The sequence below is a fragment of the Passer domesticus genome, chromosome 10 (genome assembly GCF_036417665.1).
Source record: "Passer domesticus isolate bPasDom1 chromosome 10, bPasDom1.hap1, whole genome shotgun sequence".
NCBI classification, from domain to species: Eukaryota; Metazoa; Chordata; class Aves; order Passeriformes; family Passeridae; genus Passer; species Passer domesticus.
The window spans coordinates 40,243,656-40,264,952 of NC_087483.1; the positions used below are offsets into that span (position 1 = coordinate 40,243,656).

The window sequence follows — 21,297 nt, forward strand, 5'->3', positions numbered from 1 at the left end:
TCCTTATTTAAAGTAGACAGGGAAAAAAAAAAAAAGAGAACCATAAAGAAGATAGAAAATAAGTAGCTGAAAAACCCACTGAAATAACACACCCACTAAAATAATGAAGTCATAAACACAAGGAAAATTTGTGCTAAGGCTACAAAAATACTTTACCTCAGTTCCCTTGGGGCTTGTCTTTACAAGACACATGGCCCTTTTCACTTTATGAGAAGAATCCAAGACGCTCAGCTGTATTTCCAAGGCTGGGCAATACTTAAAGAAAATACTGTAAGACTGCTATGTCTGGTCTGACCCAGGACCCTGCTTGAAAAAGTTTTACAAATATGCTAGAGCAGAGGTTTGACTTGAAGTATATCTGCCATCAGCTGATGGCCCATTAGCTGATTAATTATAGAACTGATCCCTTAATGAGGGTCCATCATCCCATTCTTTTTAAATCTCAAATGTTGAGTGTCTCAACTGGGTGACTCTTTGAGGCTGAACAAAAGCAAAACTCATAGAGCAATAATTTGTTTATCCTTTCTCAGGCACCGTGTCACTGTTTTCTGCTCCACAAATATGTTCCTAACAGAGAAAGTTTTGCAGTGGAAAGGACCTTAAAGATCATCTAAAATAAAATCTTCCTCTTTTTCTCTACCATCTCTTTGCTTCTGCATATTTTCCAAGGGATACAAGTCTACCTCTTGCTCCCACACACTGATGAGGTGATGCAGAAGCATTTGCAGAACTAGCACTGACTGGTTTGCATCCACTGAAGCTGTAGTGATACAGTCTTAGCTCTCTCTTTGCAATATTTATGCCATGGTTGTCTCCTACGACTTAGAAGTCCTTCCCAGTGTCACACAAATTTAGCATTTCCTGTGACCGGAGTAAATAAAATTATTTACGTGAGTAAATACTGCTGATTATGAAAAGCAATTGTATATTTTAGTGATTATGGCCATATTTTGACCAGAAGTGTTTCGACACTTCAGCAAAGTGCCAGATTTTCAGCAGGGCTTGTAACTCGGTGCCTTTGATTTTAAATCTTGTGGCCAGGTTTTTACTGTGCTGAACACCCAGGGAGCTCTGGGAGTGCTGAGCTCTGTGCAGGGGAGGCAAGGGAGGCCCTGGGGAAATCCTGCTCTGCCTGGGGCAGCCTGGCAGGGGCTGCTGGGGTGATTCCTCCCCGGGCTCCAGCCCTGCAGTGCGTGAGAGCCACATGCAGCTCTGTGCTTCAGTCATGACTGCACGTGTGGGTGGCACAAAGAGGAGCTTGGAATGTTTTTAGGGAAGTTTCCTCTTTCTTCATGTGTCGCGTTAGACAGGGCTGCAGCTCTATCTGATAAAACAAATCTCAGCATCTCTTTGAAGAAAATGCTTCTGTGAGAGGGTTTTTGCAGATACATAAAGCTGGACTTGTGTTTGAAACCACAAAGAGGGGGCTGGACACAGCTGTAGAGGTGACACAGAACTGATTTCACAAGGCCTCCATCTCCCCCTCTGTGTGACAGCCAGGATGTGTTGCACCAAAAACATCCCTGTCCTCCTTCCCACTGCAAAAGCTTCACCTTTTCATGACCTCATGGCAGGAAAGAACCTTTCTGACTGATATTCACTAGGACAGTGGTTCTCCTTAGAGGTTCAAAATGAAAATAGTTTTGTCTTTTTAATCACCTTATAACAATGTAGCAAAGCCATTACTAAGTTGAACTGAAATTATTTTCTTATGGTCATATAAAAGAGGAGAAAAGTGTTCGTATTGTCTTTGGACACTCTTACTTTAGTGACAGTATTGAATATATACTATTATGAAAAGACATTTATAATCTCTTAAATTCACCCTTTCTCTATCTGATCTGGCATTTGCTGCCTCTATGCTGGTGACCATATGTGTGTGCTATAGATCAGTGTGCATGTGTTGTGTGGAAGGAGGAAGAGGGCTGACCAACTAAATCCATCAGAAACAAATATGATACAGCACCAATCTGCTGCAATGCTTTTCTCAGTGTCCAGAAACTCTCCTTTCCATCAGGGCCTCTCAGTTCTGCTGCATTTTCCAGAGCTCTGTTTTCGTTTTAAAATTTTTATTTTGTTTTATACATATATATTACTCTATTCTAAAATTTTAAACTTGAAGTTTTTTACTACATGATATTATATATTTTAATAAAATTATACACTTATAATTTTAGTGCTATGAATTAATTTTGGAAAGTTTTTTTTATGGCTTTAGGTTAAATGTAGTGTTTTCTTGGGGGTTGTAGTTTGCTAGTATAGAAAGTCTAAAATTTTTATCATCTGTGACTCTAACACGTTTCCACCGTGAAGGAGGGGTGGATATAACAACAAATATATTTTGTCAAGGCTGGTTTGAGAAATATTTTGGGAGTTGAGTTCAATTTTCTTTAAAGTTTCTCTTTGTTCTGTTTTTGGTTTTGTTTTATTTGTTTAGCTGTCTTTTTGTTTGCGGGGTTTGTTTGTGGGTTCTGTTTTGTTATGATTTTCCTTCCATAGGTGAAGCAAGGCAGGAATTCTGTCTCAGACATGGGAAATGTCCTCTCCAAGCACATAAGGAAGTCTGTTTTGCAGCAGCAGGTAAGATGATCCATTGCTTGACACTGCAGAGGGTTATCCAGTATCACACAGGTCAAGGGGCCGTGTGTCCAACTTGTAAAATTTCTCATCTGCTCCTTTTGCACTGGAGGGAGAGGCAGTTGGTGTTCATTGCCCCCTCTACTCTGTAGAATTTCTGCTAGAGATTTAAAATGTGCAATTTCTCTACTCCTGCAGCAAAGCCCAGTGCAAATCCTATCCCAGAGATGTCTTCTGCAAAAAATAATGATTAAAAATCCTGTTATAATTTAAAGCCCCTTCCCAACACATAGCAGTGGCTGCACTTTCTTTACTGTTTCACTTTGATATTTCTGTCTGAAGTGGCCACTCAAGCTAATGCATAAAAACTCCAAGAAATCACATTTGTCAGTTTTCTGACTTGCTGTTCAGTGGTCTGTAGCTTTTCCATAGCACCTGGAGATAATTTAAGATGTTGGTCCTTTTCAGTAGGTGCAGGAAATGTGTGTCAGTTGTCAGCATCTGTTGCTCTGTTCTGTACAAATGCCTCATTTCTGGGCATATAAAATTCCCAGCAGTTTTTTTTTTAGGTGAGACACAGGTGTAATTGTGAAATCATTAAGACTGGAAAAAACCTTTAAGACCCTTAAGTCCAGTCATCAACCCAGCACCACCACCACGTTATCCACTAAACCATTTCCCCTAGTGCGATATCCACACGATTTTTGAAAACTCCAAGGATGGTGATTCCATCACTTGCCTGGGAAGCCTGTTCCAATACCTTTCAACCATTCCCATGAAAAACATTTTCTTAATACAAAACCTAAACCTCACCTGGTGCAATTTGAGGCTGTTTTGTCCTGTCCCTTGCTAACGTGGAGAGGAAACTGAGCCCACCGCACCAAAACATTCTTTCATAGAATTGTGGAGTTATAAATGTCCCCTGAGCTTCCTTTTCTGCAGTCTAAATAACCCCAGCTCCCTCAGCCACTCCTCATCAGACTTGTGTTCCAGACCTAAACACTACTGTCTTAAATTAAAATGGAAAATAAAGGGAATTATATACTTTTCCACAATAGCTATCATTTACTAAAAAGCACACAATTTTCCAAATATTTCACGTGATTTCTCATTCCAAATGTACTGTTAATCAGTGGGATGGAATTCAAAATAATCCATTTCCTGTTTTTGCTGGGGTGATTTATTGTTCCTGGTCCTGTGAGTTGCAGGGAATATGTAAACTGGAATTTGAAGCAAGGATGGTATAATACATTTCAGGATACACCTTGACAGAGGCATTAATTCACTGCAGGTTCACTCCACATGGAATCTCTGTACTTTTATGACATGTACAGTTGGTTGTAATGCCATACTGGGTATCATGTATAACATCAAAGAGCTAAGTAAGTATAAAGGTATGTTGTATTTCTTCAGTTTGTGTCAACAAAATCCTTTTCAACCTTGGATACCTCTTGCTTAAAATCTTTAGCTCGTCTTGCACTTTTATTTGCAGCATTTCTGTCCAAAAATAATATTTGTAACAGGAAAATGGAATGACTAGGATATCTTCCTTTTTGTTGTTTTTGTTACAGTCTTAAATTATTTAACTCTTAGGTGTCCTTGGAAAGCAGACAAAAATCTACCAAATAAAGTTAAGTTCTTGGAGCTCATCAGCTTGCTTTCCACGCTGTCATGAAATTGTTTTCTCAAATTGGGCTGCTTCCCAAATGAAATTTTCCTCTACTGAGATAACGTCCCACAGCAGATTTTCTGAAGCCTTCAGAGATTATTGCTGGGCCAGGCTTGCAGGTTTTGCAGAGTGAACCAGCTGTGGGATTTTTGTGGACAGGACTAAGCAAGGCAGAGAAAAACCAGGTGTGGCCTGGGAGCTGTGGAGATGCTTTCACACTGAACATGAACCCAGGGTGACAGACCATCCTGAGGAGAAGAGATTGCTCTCAGTGGCATCCTCTGAGCAGTAACATGGGTAGAATCATATAATCAGAGTGGGTTGGGTTGGAAGGGAGCTTAAAGCTCCAATCTTGTTCCAATCCCTGCGTGGGCAGGGACACCTTCCACCAGACCAGGCTGCTCCAAGCCCTGTCCAGCCTGGCCTTGGTAATCTGAGTATCTGAATCCTTTAGGAAGGCTGCCTAAGTAAAGGAGTCTGGATGGGAAAGCCCTACTGAAGCTGGTGTTTGCTGAGCTGAGGTGTACGTTCATGGGAAAGGTGTGGACAGGCCTGGATCAAACCCCTGTATTGTCTGCTTCCTTTGGAGGTGACCCTGAAATTCCCCAGACTGGGGAATGATCAGGCTGCCCTCCCCAAAAGAAGACAAAGGGGATGATTGTCCAACCTTTGCCCGTGCTGATGAGTAGTTACCATTAGCTGGCAAAATGTGTCAGGAGCTGGATGAGATTTTGTTTGACCAAATAGTTTAAAATAGTGGTTGGAATTGAAACCAGCTGCTGCAGATACTGGCCTTTGCAGTAATGTAATTACAGCAGTCTTTACACTTTCTATATTGCTGCTTTTAGCAAGGCAAATGACATTCAGAAATTTATTTTTGTACAGTGTATCTGAAAAGTGCCCATCTCTGAGGTGGACAGATGCCAGTGGGGACATCACGTATCGTGTAACATATTTCAGCTCGAGGCTCAGAAATGTCACAGGATCCACAGAATCCTTGAAGAACAGAGAGGACCTGAGCTTCTGATGTGTCACTCAGAGGAGAGGTTGTACATGACACATAGGTTGCTTTATTCCACTCTGTAACTTGGTGTGCTTATGCAAAGAAGTGCATGTGGGATCGATGGCATATGGTATATTAAGAAAGAATAACACCAGATTTTTAAAAAATGTATTCACCCATTAAATGGTGTAAATTAAAGTAAGCTGTCAAAATGACAGCACAATAATGCCATCTTTGCAATAGCACATACTGCAGCACAGTTAAATCATATCACTTTTGGGGAAGAATTACAGATGAGATCCAAGAAAAAATTGCTTTTGAAATGCAATCCTTTGTTAGTTAAGAATCATCATTGCTAGCCAGGATCCCCTATAAACACATAAAGCACAGAGTCACTGTAATAAATCATGATAATTTATATCACAGCTAATTCTGGGGAAGTAGCATCAGGGGTTATACTTCAGATACACTTCATATTACTCAAACTGTAATTATTTTCATTAAAATATAAAATTGCTTACAGCCAAGTTACTTGAAACACACAGCATTGCACATTTAACCATGTACACAACAGGGCCACAAGAGTTCAAAATAAGTAAAGTCAAGTGTTAAATAACAGCACTTATACTTTTTAATTGCATATCTTTGCAGACACAATCAATGCACTTTTAATATTCCTTTTAGTGAAACGTTGGACTGGCTTTTTCAATCATCGTCATGTTGATTAAAAGTCAATGTCAAAATAAACTTGAGAAAATACTGTTAGGTGCTTGTAAGCACAGACTCTCTAATGGTTTGTGCATGTCAAGAGGGCAAATTTTATTCCAGGAGGAGAAAGGGAAATGCTTCGTTTGTGCGAAGGCGAGCACTGGAAGGCTGAAGAGTTTGAACGTTTTCAAGTGTAATAATTTATAACACCACTCGGTCTCTAGTGCCTTTCTCTAACAATCTCAATGGGTTCTACAAACAGTAATTAATTACAGCCTCCAACACCTCTGAGAGGTAAATACAGGCAGTATGAGGTGCTCTTCATCCATCCGTGGAGCAGAGCAACCCTACAAATCTCTGGAATATATGGGGCTGCAGAAGACCTTTCTTCTTGGGAAGATATATCTATCTATGCCTTAGATATATCTATCTTAATTAAATTGAGACAGAAAATGAGTAATAAAATGCATCCTAAAGCCTGGGTTTTTTTTCCTGAAAGATCATCCCCCATTCTCTGCAAAGAATGGGTTTTTACTGCAGGGGAGAATCAAAGCTGAGAGCTAAAAATGCCATCACCTGTTTGCTTCAAAAGTTAGGTGACAATGGTGAATGATGCACAGAATTCCAGAAAAAGAAAGGAAGAGTGGATTTTCAGGTGTGCAAAGGCCCCTTGAAGTCAGTGTGAGTGTACAGAACTTGGCTCTAGCCCCAGTTTTTGATAATTGCACTACAAAATAATTGTATAAATCTCCTGGTTAATATTTCTTGATGCAAATCTTGTCCATTCCTGCAGATACCATCAAGATCCTGAAAATCTGTGGCATAGCTGAACCTTTTGTGTCTGTGAGAAAACTCTATTCAGAGTGGATGAAGGGCCCAGGCAGGTTGATCAAGAACTCTTCTCTTGGAGGAATTCTTCCAGATGGCTTTTTCAGCAACTATTTCCTATGGCAATTCCAGGTGAGTTTTGAATCTGAGCCTGCTTCCTACATTTCATGGTGCTTCTGGGGTCTTTGACATATTGAACCTCTAATTTTCATTTAGGCGGAGCCATCTCCATCTTTTCTAAGTCAGGCAGTAGCGAGTCCTCAGTTTGCTTGATATCGTAATCCTTATTTCTCCTGAAGTGGAACAGTCCAAGTTATTCTTATGATTAAAAAATATGGAGGAGCTGGTTTTCTCAGTCCTTATTGTGTATTCTCGCAAACTGGGGAGAACCAGGAGTGTTGGAATTAAGGAGCTAAAACACAGAGATTAGGGCTAAATCTCAGCACTAAACTTTGACGTCTAACTGATGTCAGCAAAGCTGTTTTTCCCAATTTTCCCATGCCTGTGTTGCAATGTTACAGGGAGCTGAGGATGACATTCAGCAGTCTTCTTAGGAATTTCAGAGGAAGAGTGATCATTAGGAAAGAAAGATCATGACAACTCTCTGGTGTTATGGATTAAGATGTTTTTATGGAAGTGAAAAATGCATATAAATTCAGCAGTGAGGGAAAGGATTTGAACTCTGGCATTAAGGCAGGGCAGTTGGTTGCCATCACTGTTTCCTGACTATGTGACAGTGAGCTTGAGCTGGAGAAGTCTCCTGTGTCATGTCCCAGAAGGGAAAATCCAGGCTGGTAGGTCCTGTATCCAATGCCTGTGGTGCTGCCCAATGAAAAACAACCTCGTGGAGAGTGAAAACATCTTTGTGTAGGCATGATACTTTCCTAGGAGGACCTGAAAGTCTCCAGGTAAATCCAAAATATAAAAATGGGAATGCTCTCGCAATGCTGAATGAATTTCCCAAGCATAACATCTCTGGACAGAGCAAAGCAGACCCTCACCTCATGCATGGACATTCTCTGTCCACATTTGATTTGGAGTATTTTTTGTCCATTTAGATTAGATATTATGAAAAAATTAAATGGTGAGGCCCTGGCAAAAATTTTCAAGAGAAGCTGTGGCTGCCCCATCCGTGGAAGTGTCCAGGGTCAGGCTGGATGGGGATTGGAGTAAACTGTGACTGTGGAAGGTGTCCCTGCCTATGGCAGGGGGTGGAATTGGATGAGATTTAAGGTCCATTCCAACCCAAACCATTTTATAATTCTATTACTTGTCCTGCTACTTATATGTAAACAAAAAGTGCATTATTTAATTCCTTCCTACATTTTTTAGTTTTAGAACCTTCACAATGAGAGAGTAAATTAGAAGAAAACAGGTAAAGTAGTAGAAAAAAAGTAGAATTGTTTCAGATTGCATGAGATACCAGTAATCTCCCCAGGAATGTAACTTTTTTTAGTTCAAGTTGACATTTAAATTGCATTTTGTGCTGGAAAGAAAAGTCAGTGGGAGAAGAAGGATATCAAATGAAATAGTGGCACATGTGGTGAGTCATATTTGCTATTATTTTGTAAGTATTATAAAAATATATCTGATTTTATTGGAATTGACAGAAAATTATTAAAAATTTGAGATAAACTTTTCCTTTGGTAAACTGTGCCTTACAGATGGCACATCAGAGAAAATTCTCTTCTTGTTAAGAAATCAAAACAGTTCAGGGAACACGGCAGCATCAGGATAATAATAGTTGACAGGTACAGTGGCTGTGAACAAACACCCATATCATGGTATCTGAGATACCATATTTTCCCCACTAAAATTAAACCATGAGCTCTCTTTGACAATGCTCTGTTAATTATATGCCAACATTTGCCTCAGTTTGGCTTAATTATGAATTAATTCCCTGACTAGCAGGCCTTTTTGGAGTTCACCAGGGATGTTTGGTCAGAAAGCTCTTTCCATTCCTCAAATCTATCCCAAGCAGAGCTCCAGCAACTGCTGAGGATATGCTGGACACAGGAGAGCCAAATCCATCATAACCCTGTAGTAACCCTCTAGTAACCCTGATGCTAGACCCATGTGCTTGTGTTGAGCTGTGCAATTTTCACTGCATCTAAACTCAAATTATGTTCTGTGCCTAATGTGGTAATGGACGGGGTGGACTGAACATTTTTTAAACTGCATGGATTAGGACAGGAGTATTTTTATGATGATAATTTGCTATTTCAGAAGGAAATCAAACTGATAGTAAAATTGACAAAGTCCTAACATAAAATACTGACAAAAAAGGTAATTAGTCTATGGTTACATTTGTCAAACCCCTTGATTAAATTGGTGTTTAAAGCAATAACAGCTACAATTCATATTACAATATATATTGCATTTTTATGCACAGTGGAGAATTAGACAAAATATCATGTGTCAATGAGTGCCACTTCAAGTAAGGTAATTAATTACTTCAAGCAAGGTAATTAATTCTATAGTAAATAAATCTGTGGTATTAGACAATTTCAAAGTTAATGCACTATTTTTTTCTCCACATAAGGCCTGAATTATACAGGAGTCTGTTCTCCTACTGACTCCCAGTGTACCCACCTCCAACAGGTGTTTTTAGGGGAAATAACTCCCCAGTTTTGATTTGACCCAAAAATATGTATCAAAATTATAGAGACTACCTGGTTCATTCAGGGAAGGATTCTGCATCTTGCTGGGATCAGCCACTAAGGGTTAGGACTTGGATGTTACTTTTAGGCTTTCCAGTAATGCCAGAACTGCCATGGCTTTCAGACCAAAACAGTCATTCCAGGGGAAAAAAAAAAAAAAAAAAGAGTGCTCTTCTACCCCTCTTCTCCTCCTTCTCTTGCCATGCCATTACTGGGGGAAACCTGCATTCGTTCTGCACAGCAGAGATAATTACAGTCTGATAGTCTTAATGAATGAGTTTATATAGAAATGTTGTCACTGTGACAGTCGAGAACAGGCTGAAGCACATGTGTGGCGAGGAGACCAAAAGCTGTGCTTGAATATATATGAGAGCACAAGCAGCATCAAGCTTAATTCTTCTTAAACTCCTTAAAACTCATAGCCTGGGATGCACAGGAAGCCTTGCAGTTGCTCTCTGCTTCCAAAACGTGAGGGGGAAGTGAAATTAGCATAGATAAAAGTAAACCTAAAAGACATATCTGTGCTGGCATGCAGAACGGCAGGGTCAGTGAAATCACTCAAACACTGGGCTTGGATTCAGCATATTCAGAAGGTAAAACATCAAAACTGGGGAGAAGCAGGCAAGGGAGAAGTGGTGCAGCAGGAAGAAAACAGAAGTACTGAATAAACCCTGAAGCTTTTCAGAATTACTACTTCCAGTGAGGAGGAGTGTCATGAGAGCATGGGGAAAAAAAAGGCCTGCAGAGCCCTATTTTTGGTGGTGCTGATCACCACTGTGCTATCTCCCAGAGCTGCCTCCTTGCAGAGCTCCCACAGGATTTCAGTCATCCTTTTATGCCACATGCAGGCCCCCAGAGCAACCAAGGGTGTGGGGGCACTGCCACCCCCAGCAGCAGCTTCTGCTCCAGGCAGCACAAATGGTTGAGGCACCATCAACCCTTCCCAGACACTTCCTCTCTAACATCATCTTTCAGCCTTAGAAAGCAAGATGTCATGAATGAAAGAAACCACCAAAGTTCTCTGAATGGCCCAGATATAATTTTTGTCTTTACCAGTGATAATGTTTCTTCAGTGAGATTTTTCTCCATTACTGTGAAAATGGCACCAGGAAATCAGAAACCTCTATTTTATCACTGGTTTATTGAATATAAACCAGGCATTAGTGATCAGGTGGAAAGAAGGTGCCTGACCCAAAGTATACTCCAGGCAATGAGATTCTTTCCACTGACTGGAGTGAATTTTGGATCAAACATTTGGAAGTATGGGCTAAAACACAGCACAGTGTAGAGGAGAAATGTCAAGTTGGATTGCTGCTGGAAGCATAAGAAAGCAGTGCTGCTGCTCCAGAGGCTGAGGCAGGAGCTGAGAAGATTAGCATGGAGTTGACAAGGTACCCTGGCTCGGGGAGTCCATTGGAGGTCTCTCCTTGTGGCATTCCCCAGATCCCAATCTCCTTGTTACACTGTCTCTGCAGAACCTGGAAATTTCTAATAGAAAACAAGTTTTATTGTGGCTCTCTGAAGCAAATGGAAAGGAAGGGAAACTGAAAAATAGAAAGGAGAGGGAAAATCCAAGGAAAAGCAGCTCCAATCACCCTTTTCCTAGCCACCTGTGGTGTGTCCATGCTCCAGAGCAGGGCTTATATAGATCAGAGATGGACCAAATCCAGAAAGGTTTGCTAAAGCCCAAATAAAAAGGGATAAGGATCTGACTCACCACTTCCTCTGGTATTTTGAAGAGCCTAAGCTACATGGCCATGGCTTTTCAAATCCAATCCAACCCTTCCTTCCCACCCGGTGCCTGCTCCGCCGCGCGTTCCGAAGCGAGCTGTTCTCATGACTCACGGGGACAGTTGACCACCATTCTCAACTGTGTTCCTTCTTACACATTTGGTACAAAGAAGGCAAAGAAAAAAAAAAAAAAAGAGATCCATATTCCAGTTTTATGGAGACATAAGCACATACACAGCAATGCTTGATCTGAAGCCAGCTAATGGAGAGGATATGTTGAAACCACCAGGCATATTGTTATGAGGAGAACAATAGATACTGGCAACATTGTTTGATCCATGTGCCAAGGGTAAAATTAAAGCCGTATGTTCACCCCACCAGACACAGATTGTGGATGGATGTTTACGTAAACAAAGGGTTTGTTAAACTGTGTTATCATTTTCTTCCTTTGGCTCTCCAACTTCTAGGCCAGGTACATCAATAAACTCTTTTCTGGAAGAGTCTGGAAGAACCACATCAAGAGCAACAGTTACACAAAACCTTGGTTGATTACCATGTGGATATATAATAATTTCTTTTCTTCTCTTAACCTCTTAGAATAGCAGCAATCAGAGCCAACCCTTTTATTCTTGCAGGGTCAAAAAAAAACTCTATAAGGATGCTAGAAGTTTTTCAAGGGAGCTCAGGGACCGGATCAAGAATAAGCTGTAGCAAAAGTTTTCCTATTTCCTACCTGTGCTACCCAGCATCCCAACCCAGCGTGGCTTGTGGCGTTGTTAAAGCAATTGGTAGAAAATGAATCTGGAAAATTTCCCGGAGTGTACAGCTGCCCTTTTAACTTACACCTCACCAACCCACCCCAAGTCAAGGAACCGACATGTGGTGTGCGCTCCTCCGGGAGCCGCGGGAGCACAAATACAGCTGTGCAGATCTGGCACACGGGGTTTTTGATTTCATATTTGCTTGCTGGCCAGGCAGCAGTGAGCTTTCAGGGAAGAATTACCCATTACTGTCTTGTACGGAAAGAATAATGCAGGGGGGGAAAAAAAAAAGGAAAAAAATCTTTCTATGGTTTGTCAAGCGTTGTTGTCCAAATCTCCCGGTTGGAATATGCTACAAGTTGCTTGTGCATTACTGAGCTGTGTACATAGAGTGTGTGATTAGTGCTGGTCTTCATGGAATTTGATAAAAATTCCTGATAAATCTGGGTGCATTGAAAATCTCTCACTTGTTGTTTATCTATAAAATTACCAAAATTTCTCAATTTAAGCATTTATCAAGGAAGCCTGATGTATTTGCTTCTTTCATTATTTGAAAAGGTTTTAAAGAATTTTAATAACTTTATTAATTTATAATTAATTAAAAAAAGAATAAAAACTGCAATAAGGCTGTTGCCATCTGGTTCAGAGCATGAGTCTGGGACTATACAGTACATCAACACAAAAATTCCTGATTGCTCTAAACCAGAATTAGATACTTATAAATGCCCATACCTTCAATTTTTTTGTGGAAAACACCCAAGTCAAAGAAACTTTATTAAAAAACTTGTAGCGACAAATTTTCTCCCTTTCTGCCTGATATCAGCAGCTGCTCTGCTTCAGAAAATGCATACAGCAATTTTCAGGGTTATCTCTGTATTTCTGGCTGGCACCGACACTTTTGGCAGAGATTACTTGCAAGGAAGAGTCTGCTACATCTTATAGGTCCTACTTTGAAAACAGGCAGTCACTGAAAAGATATATCATCTTCATTCTACTCTGGCAGTTAGCAGGAGGACTGATCACTAAACTGGTCTAATTCAGCTCTTCTCAATCACTTGCAGAGATGAGAAAGTTGTTGGAGAGATATCACCTGGAGGCTCTGGGATTTTCTTCTGAAGTCATTCTGAATTAGCTGCTAATGGGGAGCTTTCTTTGATAGCTCTTTTATAATTAAATGCAGCTGGATGGAAATCAACCACAAAGGGAACTCAAGTTTGTTTATCATTACTTCTGACTTTGTTAGCAGATGTTTTCCGAGTACCGTGGTAGCTTGTTTAATTTGTCTCCGTGTAATGTGAAGCAGGTAAACTTTGATTAATAAACTGACAAGTACATTCCTTAATTTATTTTAGAAGTTTCCATCTATGTCTGTTAGAGCACATGTGCCAAATCCCAAAAGGAAGAAAATAACTGTTTGTGTTTGATTTTTACTGTTATTTCTAAGTCTAGGACCAGATGAAAACGTGCTTGTTGGTAACACAGCCTTCACCTTTAATGGACACAACCACCAGCAAACTTCTGCCATGTGTGAAAACTGCACGTCACATTTCCCACTGGGCTATTCTGTGTTAATTTATGAACAAGAATTCACCTTGGTTTACAGGTTGTTTATTTTTCTATTAATTCCATTGGAAATGCCCCTATTTTTGGGCTCAGTATGTGGTCACCCTCACTAGTTGTGGTGGATGACTGTATGCCCTCAGTCATGCATGTGTAATTTATATTTGATGTTGTCAGTAAACTGTTATCTTAGAAAAAAATGCTTAAATGCAAGTATAAACAACTTGAGTGCTTAAATGCATTTTTTCCTAAGTAAGACATCTATGTGTGAAATTCAAAATCCTGGCTGGAGCCTTTTTGCTGAGCAGATTTGAGTGTCCAGTGCTTTAACTGAATTATTTGAAAATCCTGCAGTGTTCCAAGCAACATTTTAAATTAAATAGATGGTCCACTTCCTGCAAAGTGTTTCAGATTAACATCTTGGGGATCGTTACTAAAACTGCATAGGAAATACATATGCAGCAGTTGGTTCCCATACATAAGATGAACAGCTTCTTTCTTATCTTCCTTTCTGTACTGCATGTTTTCCTTCTTTCTCTCTCTCATTTATCTGCTTCTAATCTGCAAGAAAATTATTTCTGCCTCTGTCTAGCCTGATCTCCTACATTGCAGAGCTGACCCTACCTCAATTTGTAGCATTTATTCACTGCGCTTTTTTCTTTTCTTTTCTTTTCTTTTTTTTTTTTTTTTTTTTTTTTTTAATCTGCCCTTTCTAACAGCGAGGACTCGGACATCTGCTTCCCATCACGGTGTGAAGTGTGAAGCATCAGGTTTTTGTAGCTGTCCCACTATTAAGTGAAGGCTGCCCTCCTCACCCTGGCCCGTGTCAAGGCCACTTCCCTGGGCTCTGCACACCTGATTTGGGCACCGCTCATTGCTGGCTGGGGTTGTGGAAATGAGAGGTTTAGAAATGGAAGGACTGAGGGGAAATCCAGCACTGGCTTCGCAGACACAGGGCTGCCAGGAGGTTGGGCAGGGCTGGGACCACCTTGTGTTCAGGTGAGATAAAATTGCAGTACCTTAACCCAGCTACCAGTTTGTGCTGTCATTCCTGCTGGATATTTCTGGTCTTCAGAGACAACCAGGATATTTTCTGAATACTTGGTGTCTCTCTCAATTTTTGGTACTTAAAACTCAACAGGTTTAACTTTGCAACTGTTCTTTGTACTTGTTACAAGCAGCCTGTTTGTTGTTTCTTATTCTGCAGCTTTAGAAGTTGCTTTTCAATAATTGCTTTGTAATTATTTTTTAACTAGCCTTAATGAGTCAGAAATAGAATTGACAATAATTCTTGATTTTTAGAACAAGCATGTTGAAATGACCCTTCCACAAGAGAAAAAAATCCCTGTTGCCTCACCTGCTACATTTTCTTGTGAGATTCTTTGCACTTCTGAGGACTATTGAGGATCTTTGATAACAAACTGAAATATAAATTGCAGCAAATTAATAGGAAAACCTTTTTGAAAGGACGATCAAATCTAATTCAGTGGACCTTGTCCTGATTTGTGGCTGTTTGGTGCAGTCAGCTGTGAATCAGCACTACTTGTGTGTCTCCTGCCAACAAGGAGTGCCCAAAAGTCAGGAATTAATTGCTGGGTGACTCTGGTTTCAGGGATTTGGATACCTGAGCTCACAGCCCTGAAACCTGATACCAGGGACATTGGCATGTGGGGCTGTGTTACTGCCATAACGGGATCTGTGGGCCTGAGCTAATATTTTAACTACAGGGAAACGTAGGATATGCAGAATACGATGTGTAGAAAAAAGAAAAACCTTCCTGAGTCATCCTTTTTTAGAGCAGAACGAGACATGAGATAGTAAATACTGGATATTTTACTCTGCTTTTACGTTTCCAAGACGGGGTAATGCTGTAAGCTCTCCTTACAAACCCAGAGTTAAGGGATTAGCACAACCACAAGGTTTCCTCTATATTCACGATCCAAGAAGCAGATTAAAAAAAGGGTATACCATTTGATCAGCAGCTTCCTGCATATGGAAATCCTAGGTCACCTTGCTGTTCCTTGATGTCTAAAGCCTGCTCTTAGGTTTCTGTGAGGAAAACGTGTGTTGTGCTACAGTTTTAAGGACAAAGACAGTGGAATTTAGCAGTGCTGGGATAAGCCAAGAAGTCGAGCATTGAGCCCACGCGGGTCACCAGGGAGGGTCACCACAGCCTGGTCAGGTGGTGGCTGCTGAGATGGTTCTGTTTGCAACATTTTCACACATATTTATTCAATAAGGCTTTTGTTTTACTGAAACTGAGAAACACTATGCAGCATTATCCTGATTTTGAAGTGACAGTGCCAAGGGGACTTCAGTAAAGGATTTGAAGGCAATTGAATCTGAAAAGTAAAGCTTTGTGATTGCTTAGTTATTTTTTGAAGCCGTGCTTACATTTAAGATTTATGTACAGAAACAGACTATATCAATAGTAGTGAAGTGGTTTCAGGCCAAGCCTTTTTCAAAGCAACTTATGAACAGAAGGTCATTTCAGAGTTCTTTTTTCTCTTACAAAGAGACAAACACAAATCCCACCTCGCTGTATTTGTATAATATATAATACATTATTATGCTGCTGCATTTTAGTAAGTGCTTGTACTTCCACAAAAATATCTAGAGCTTTATTCTTGATTATAGCACACTGCCAACTGCAAGTAAAAGCAATTGTTATCCTCAGAGTTTCAGTGACCTATTAGGAAGATATAAATTGTGACAAGATTTTTTTTTCCTCTCTGTAAACTTCTGAAGTCTCATCTTACACTGTCTAAACCCTATCTTAAAAATACATAGCACAGAGACTTTTCCGAATCCTCTGATGATACTACGATATTGAATCATCTTTATATAATTATGCTGGCGAATATAAAGTATCATTGTTTTCAGTATCTTTCATAAAAGCTGTTTTGACCTTCAGATTAAAGGATCCATATGGATTTCCAAATGCAAAAGTTGGAGCTCCTGTTTTAAAAACTAGAGCTCCGGTTCGGCACGCAGACATCAGATGTGCTTCCACTTGAAAAAACGCAATTGTAGCAGCCTATATCCCGTCTGAATTTTTCTCCTGGGTAAACTCTTATAAATGAGTGCATCGTGCATAATGAGGATTGGAGGTTAGCTGCTTCCAGTGAATTCCTTTTCAAAGTGCAAGAAAGAAGCAGCAAGGAGGAGAAATCCATTGGTATTTGAGCTCTGTAGGATGAAGAGGTTTGCTGCTGGGGGAAGATCAAGAGGAGGCAGTAGGAATATTTTGGGCACTTCTGAAGGAGAGATGGAGACCATCTGGTAGAGAGGATGCTTAAAGGAAGAATGCCAGGACAGAGATAAAAGTAAAGGGAAAGGAAATAGTGACTGAGTAACATCAAAGAGCCAGGCTGACTATAGAGCAGAAATGAAGTAGTAGCAGTGACCCAGCATGGGCAAATCACGATACAAATGGTGACACTGGGCAATGGATCCATAGGACTCTGTGAAGGCTCAGGGGAAAAGCTCAGTGTTTTAATTTCAGGAAAGTCTCCAGGAAAGTGGTGTTGACATCTTTGGAAGGCTTATAATTTAAAACTGATGCAGTAAGCAGGGTTCCTGCTGTTTCAGAAATACTGTCCTGGAGTCTAATCCAGATACTGTCACTGTAGCAGAATTTCAAATGGAGAGACGCCAGGAAGAATGTTTCTCCCCTCTTCAGCATCAGCATCTTTTCATTTGAATGATGTGAAGGGTATTAGAAGTTTCCGTTGAATTGCCTCCTAAGGCTCATGTCCTGAAGCCATGGTTGGTGTGTGGTCCCTCCCTGTGTTGAGCTGGAGCTGATCTCATGTGAAAAAGGGAGATGCTGGTTTTACTTTGCCTCTGCTGAAGCAGAATAGCTGTTGGCCAGCCCTTTTCTCTTGCCAAAGCCTGGAAAACCTTTCTGTCACTGGAATTCCATCCAGAGGGAAACTATGACAATCCCCATGGTTTCTTTGGGTAAAACAATGCAGAGTAAAGGAAGTCTGCTGTTCCCTTGGTGTCTTGGTTCTCCTTAGCATTGCTTCTCACCAGCCCTAAAGGCAGGGAGTCAGGGCAGGTGATAAATATACTTATAAAGGCTGTGCTCCTGTCTCTCTCCACCCTCTTTTTTCCCATCTACCTTTAGGAGGAAACTTTCTGCATCTTTTTTGAGGCTAAATACCTCTGTCGATTCAAATTCAAGGCCTGAAATAATCTCTTGGGGCTTTTTCTTTCCTTTTTTTTTTTTTTCCCTAACAAAACTTGTGTGCTGCTTTTTTACTAAAGTCAGTCCAAGGAAAGAAAAAGAAGTACTTCCACAGAGTGATTAATCCCATCTTAAAACAAGTGTGTAAGACAGGTAGGATAAGTCTCTCTCTGAAAATGCCAATCTGTCACCACTATCTATAGAAGGAGCCTTCACGAGTAGCTTGGAGTAGGTGTTTGACTTTTACACAGTTAAATTTAGACAAGATGATTGCCACTTTATAAGTCAAAGTGTTTGTTTATCAATGATTAACCATAATAGAATGAAAAGTTATGAGAGATAACAAAAGTAAAAATACAATGCCATTGATGGAGATATCACATCATAAGAAATAGCAGCGACGAATGCAGATGGTTAACATTTACATCCCTATTGTTTTTATTTTACTGTTAAATCTTCCCAGATTTTAGATCTTGTTTGATCTGAAGAAGGAAAAATTTGCCTCTGCTTTGGCATAAGCAAAAACTGCTGAAATACCAATAGGATAAAGAAGTGATTTGTCCTGGAAATGTCAATTCTTATGTGTAGGGTCATTAATCCATAAAACAAATTTGCAAACATTTATAAGTTTCCTCTAGCGTTGTTGTTGTGTCACTTGTCATGCTCCTGCCTGGGCTCTAAAAGAAGATTGTACTCAGAAGATCCTGCAAGGCGTGTGCTGGCAGGACTTGGTTTTGCATCTCTTGACCCAATGTACACACTGAAATAAACACTCTTGTCATTTAGGAGAATTAATCCTATTTCAGGCTGCTCCCCAAGGGCTCCATTGCATATGATGCTTTCACCATTCATTACCATATTGCAGAAATAAATAGATAAAATTCATTTTTCCTACACAAAAATTAATTCTTGACTATATAGTGTAGTTTGCAAAGTTGATAAAGCTTGCAAAAAAATCCCGCAACACCTCAGTAGTGCTCAGAAGCTTCAGCATATTGGGATGCTAAGAATTTTAAACAAAGTTGGAAAAAGCATATGGTATATATGGACGGGAAATCCTGTGGTAGTTTTGATTTCACAAAGAAAAAAGTAACTGCTTAAGTTCATAAATCTGTTGTATGCAATATTCAAATAGAAATAGTCATGATCTTAACTTTCCTCCTTTTTTTTTTTACATGTTGCTTTCAAGTACAGATGGGCCCATACCACAAGTTTGGGATCCAGATTTGGATTTGGACCTGACGTTTATCAGAGTTTAGGAATAGCTGAACCGAGGATCTGAGGTCAGGCTCTGGAGGAATTAACAGCCTGCTGCAAAGACCTGGATCAAGGGAATCTCCCCCAAATTTCAAGGCATAGGTGTGGCAAATACAAGGACTTGATTTGAGCTGTCTCTAAGGTATTTCAATTTTAAAATGAAAGACTTTCAGTGAAGTGGGAGGCTGTGATTATTGTTGTGCCTAAAGGATGAAATTGCATATGGGGATCCGACGGACTGAGTGCTGTTGGAGATTGTAACAAGAGACAGGAACTGCCTAAAATGGTTTCCAGCTTAAATACTCATCCAAGGTCAATAAGAGTATCTGTGAGAAAGTATTGAGATCCCTGATTTATTATCCAGCACTTTTACCACAAAAGGGTTACCTCAGTATAATTCTTGACTTGTTCAAGAAGAGGATAAAATACCTTAACAACACCAAACACCTAGGTGCAGATAGAGACTTAGACTGCAAATGCTCTGAGTTCCTCTTCAGGCTACAAATTTCTCATATTTTCAAGATTAATGGCTTCTAATCCGTTTTTAAATGTTCCATGTGGATAGTGAAGGCGTAACTATCAAAACACTGTAAAATCATAATGTCTGTGTAGCTATAAATTACTGTTTTCAAAATGAGCTGGAGGTCTCCAACTTATTCTTAAGTGCAAATTCTTAGATGGTATAAAATTGCTCCAAAAAATGACTGGGAGCAAGTTCTCTGGCTTTTGCCAAAGAGAAGGCAATTATGGATCTACCTACTAACTCCATAGCAGTGTCTGTCTTGGTGACACTGGAATGGTCCTAAACAGTATAAATTGGATAGATCAAAATCATTTCAGATTAGAGATTGATTGAAAGACATGAGGCTTTTTTGCATATTTCTCTGATATGTTTTATGCTTTTCATTTGTCAAGTTCTGAACTACTTTGTATGAGACTGCTGATGAATTCAACTCATGCTAAAGTACAAGTTCCATGACAGATTGTTTTTAAAAAAATGTTATATTGGCTTAGAGTATTTTCTTAAGTGAAATTAATGCATGGCATTCCAGAAAACAGGTAAAAGAGAACTTCCAACTCATTATTATTTGATTTAAATACATATGCAATGATTACTTCTAAAGAAAATAAAAAAAGCATGATTTAAAAGATCATTAGGATAGTCTTTTGTGGGGCACAGAAAAAACCTTTACAGATGTTATGGGCTCTTTGGGGTTATGCTTAAATAAAAATTTGGAGAAGTGCCTCATTTGAATTTATACTCCCTTTGTGGTCCATCAAAAAGGATTCATCTCCTATTCAAATGACGAGTCAATATGTTAGTCAGATCAAATACCACTAATAAGATGCTAAAAATGCTTCTGAGGAACAGGGGGATTTCTTTAACAAGCCATAAAGTGCTTTTTAATCCATTTTTGACTTGTTAAATTCTTTGTGATTCTCACAACTGTTCCATCATGACGCAGTTTGAATCCTTTGTGCAGATGGAAAAAATCAAGGTGTAAATCAAGGGCAGTGCACGGATATTGCCTTTCCCCTCCAACATTTCCCAAAACCACGGTGGTCCTCCTTGTACTTTTCTATCTCCTATTTAAGACACTGGTGCTGGTGGGTGTTTTGGGTTGATAAAGCTGTATTTTATGAGATTGCCAAATCACAGATCCCAAGATTTGCTAAATATTCAAAACAGCATAAAAGAATGAAGCTCTGTCTCTTTTCCCTACAACAGAGGTAGGAGACTTTGAAGAGAAGAGATGCTCCTGGTTTGCTGAGAGAAGAAAAACCTGGAGTCTCAGCTTTGCCATCAGTGCTCTCTCCTCTGCTCTGCAGAGCCATTTCCTGAGTTTTCTGTCTGTGGAAAGTGGCCCAATATTGCAGCTTTTCTGCAGACACAGCTGCACAGGGCCCAGGGACGTAGGAGTTCTCAAGATATATCTCTCTATCAGTGGCAAAAAATGCTGAATAGATGCAGATATTATGAAGAGGCTGATGAGGGGGTGATTTTTTTTGCATATCTTCCTGGTCACATCAGCAGAGGAGAATTCTCCTTAGCTCTGAGTTCAAAGAATGATCCTTAACATTCATCTGATACCCAGGATGTATTTTCCAGCCCCTCAGCCTGTTTTGCTTCAGTTGAAGTTTCATCCCATACCCTTTAATTTTTTTCCTTTAGCTAAACATAGTTAACTTTTGGGATGTGAACTACAATCAGAAACTAAATAACTACTTTAAAAAAAAGTAAAAGTGTTTTTGATTAGCATTTTCCTTTCCTGATTTTTCTCACCTCTGAAAAGACCAGAATAAGTCAAAATACAAAATCTACTACCAAATCTTTGCAGATAATCCTGAAA

At 39.8% G+C, this 21,297-nt stretch overlaps 1 long non-coding RNA gene across 1 annotated transcript in view; it reads left to right on the forward strand.

Annotated features, from left to right (window-relative positions):
- Nucleotides 1-20,100, forward strand: part of LOC135309484 (uncharacterized) — a 32,982-nt gene extending 12,882 nt beyond the window's left edge. Inside the window, exons 6-8 of the long non-coding RNA XR_010369739.1 lie at nt 2,500-2,580; nt 6,751-6,917; nt 18,884-20,100. This is a non-coding gene — a long non-coding RNA (uncharacterized LOC135309484). The remainder of the gene's footprint in view (nt 1-2,499; nt 2,581-6,750; nt 6,918-18,883) is intronic.
- The last annotated feature ends 1,197 nt before the right edge of the window (nt 20,101-21,297 follow it).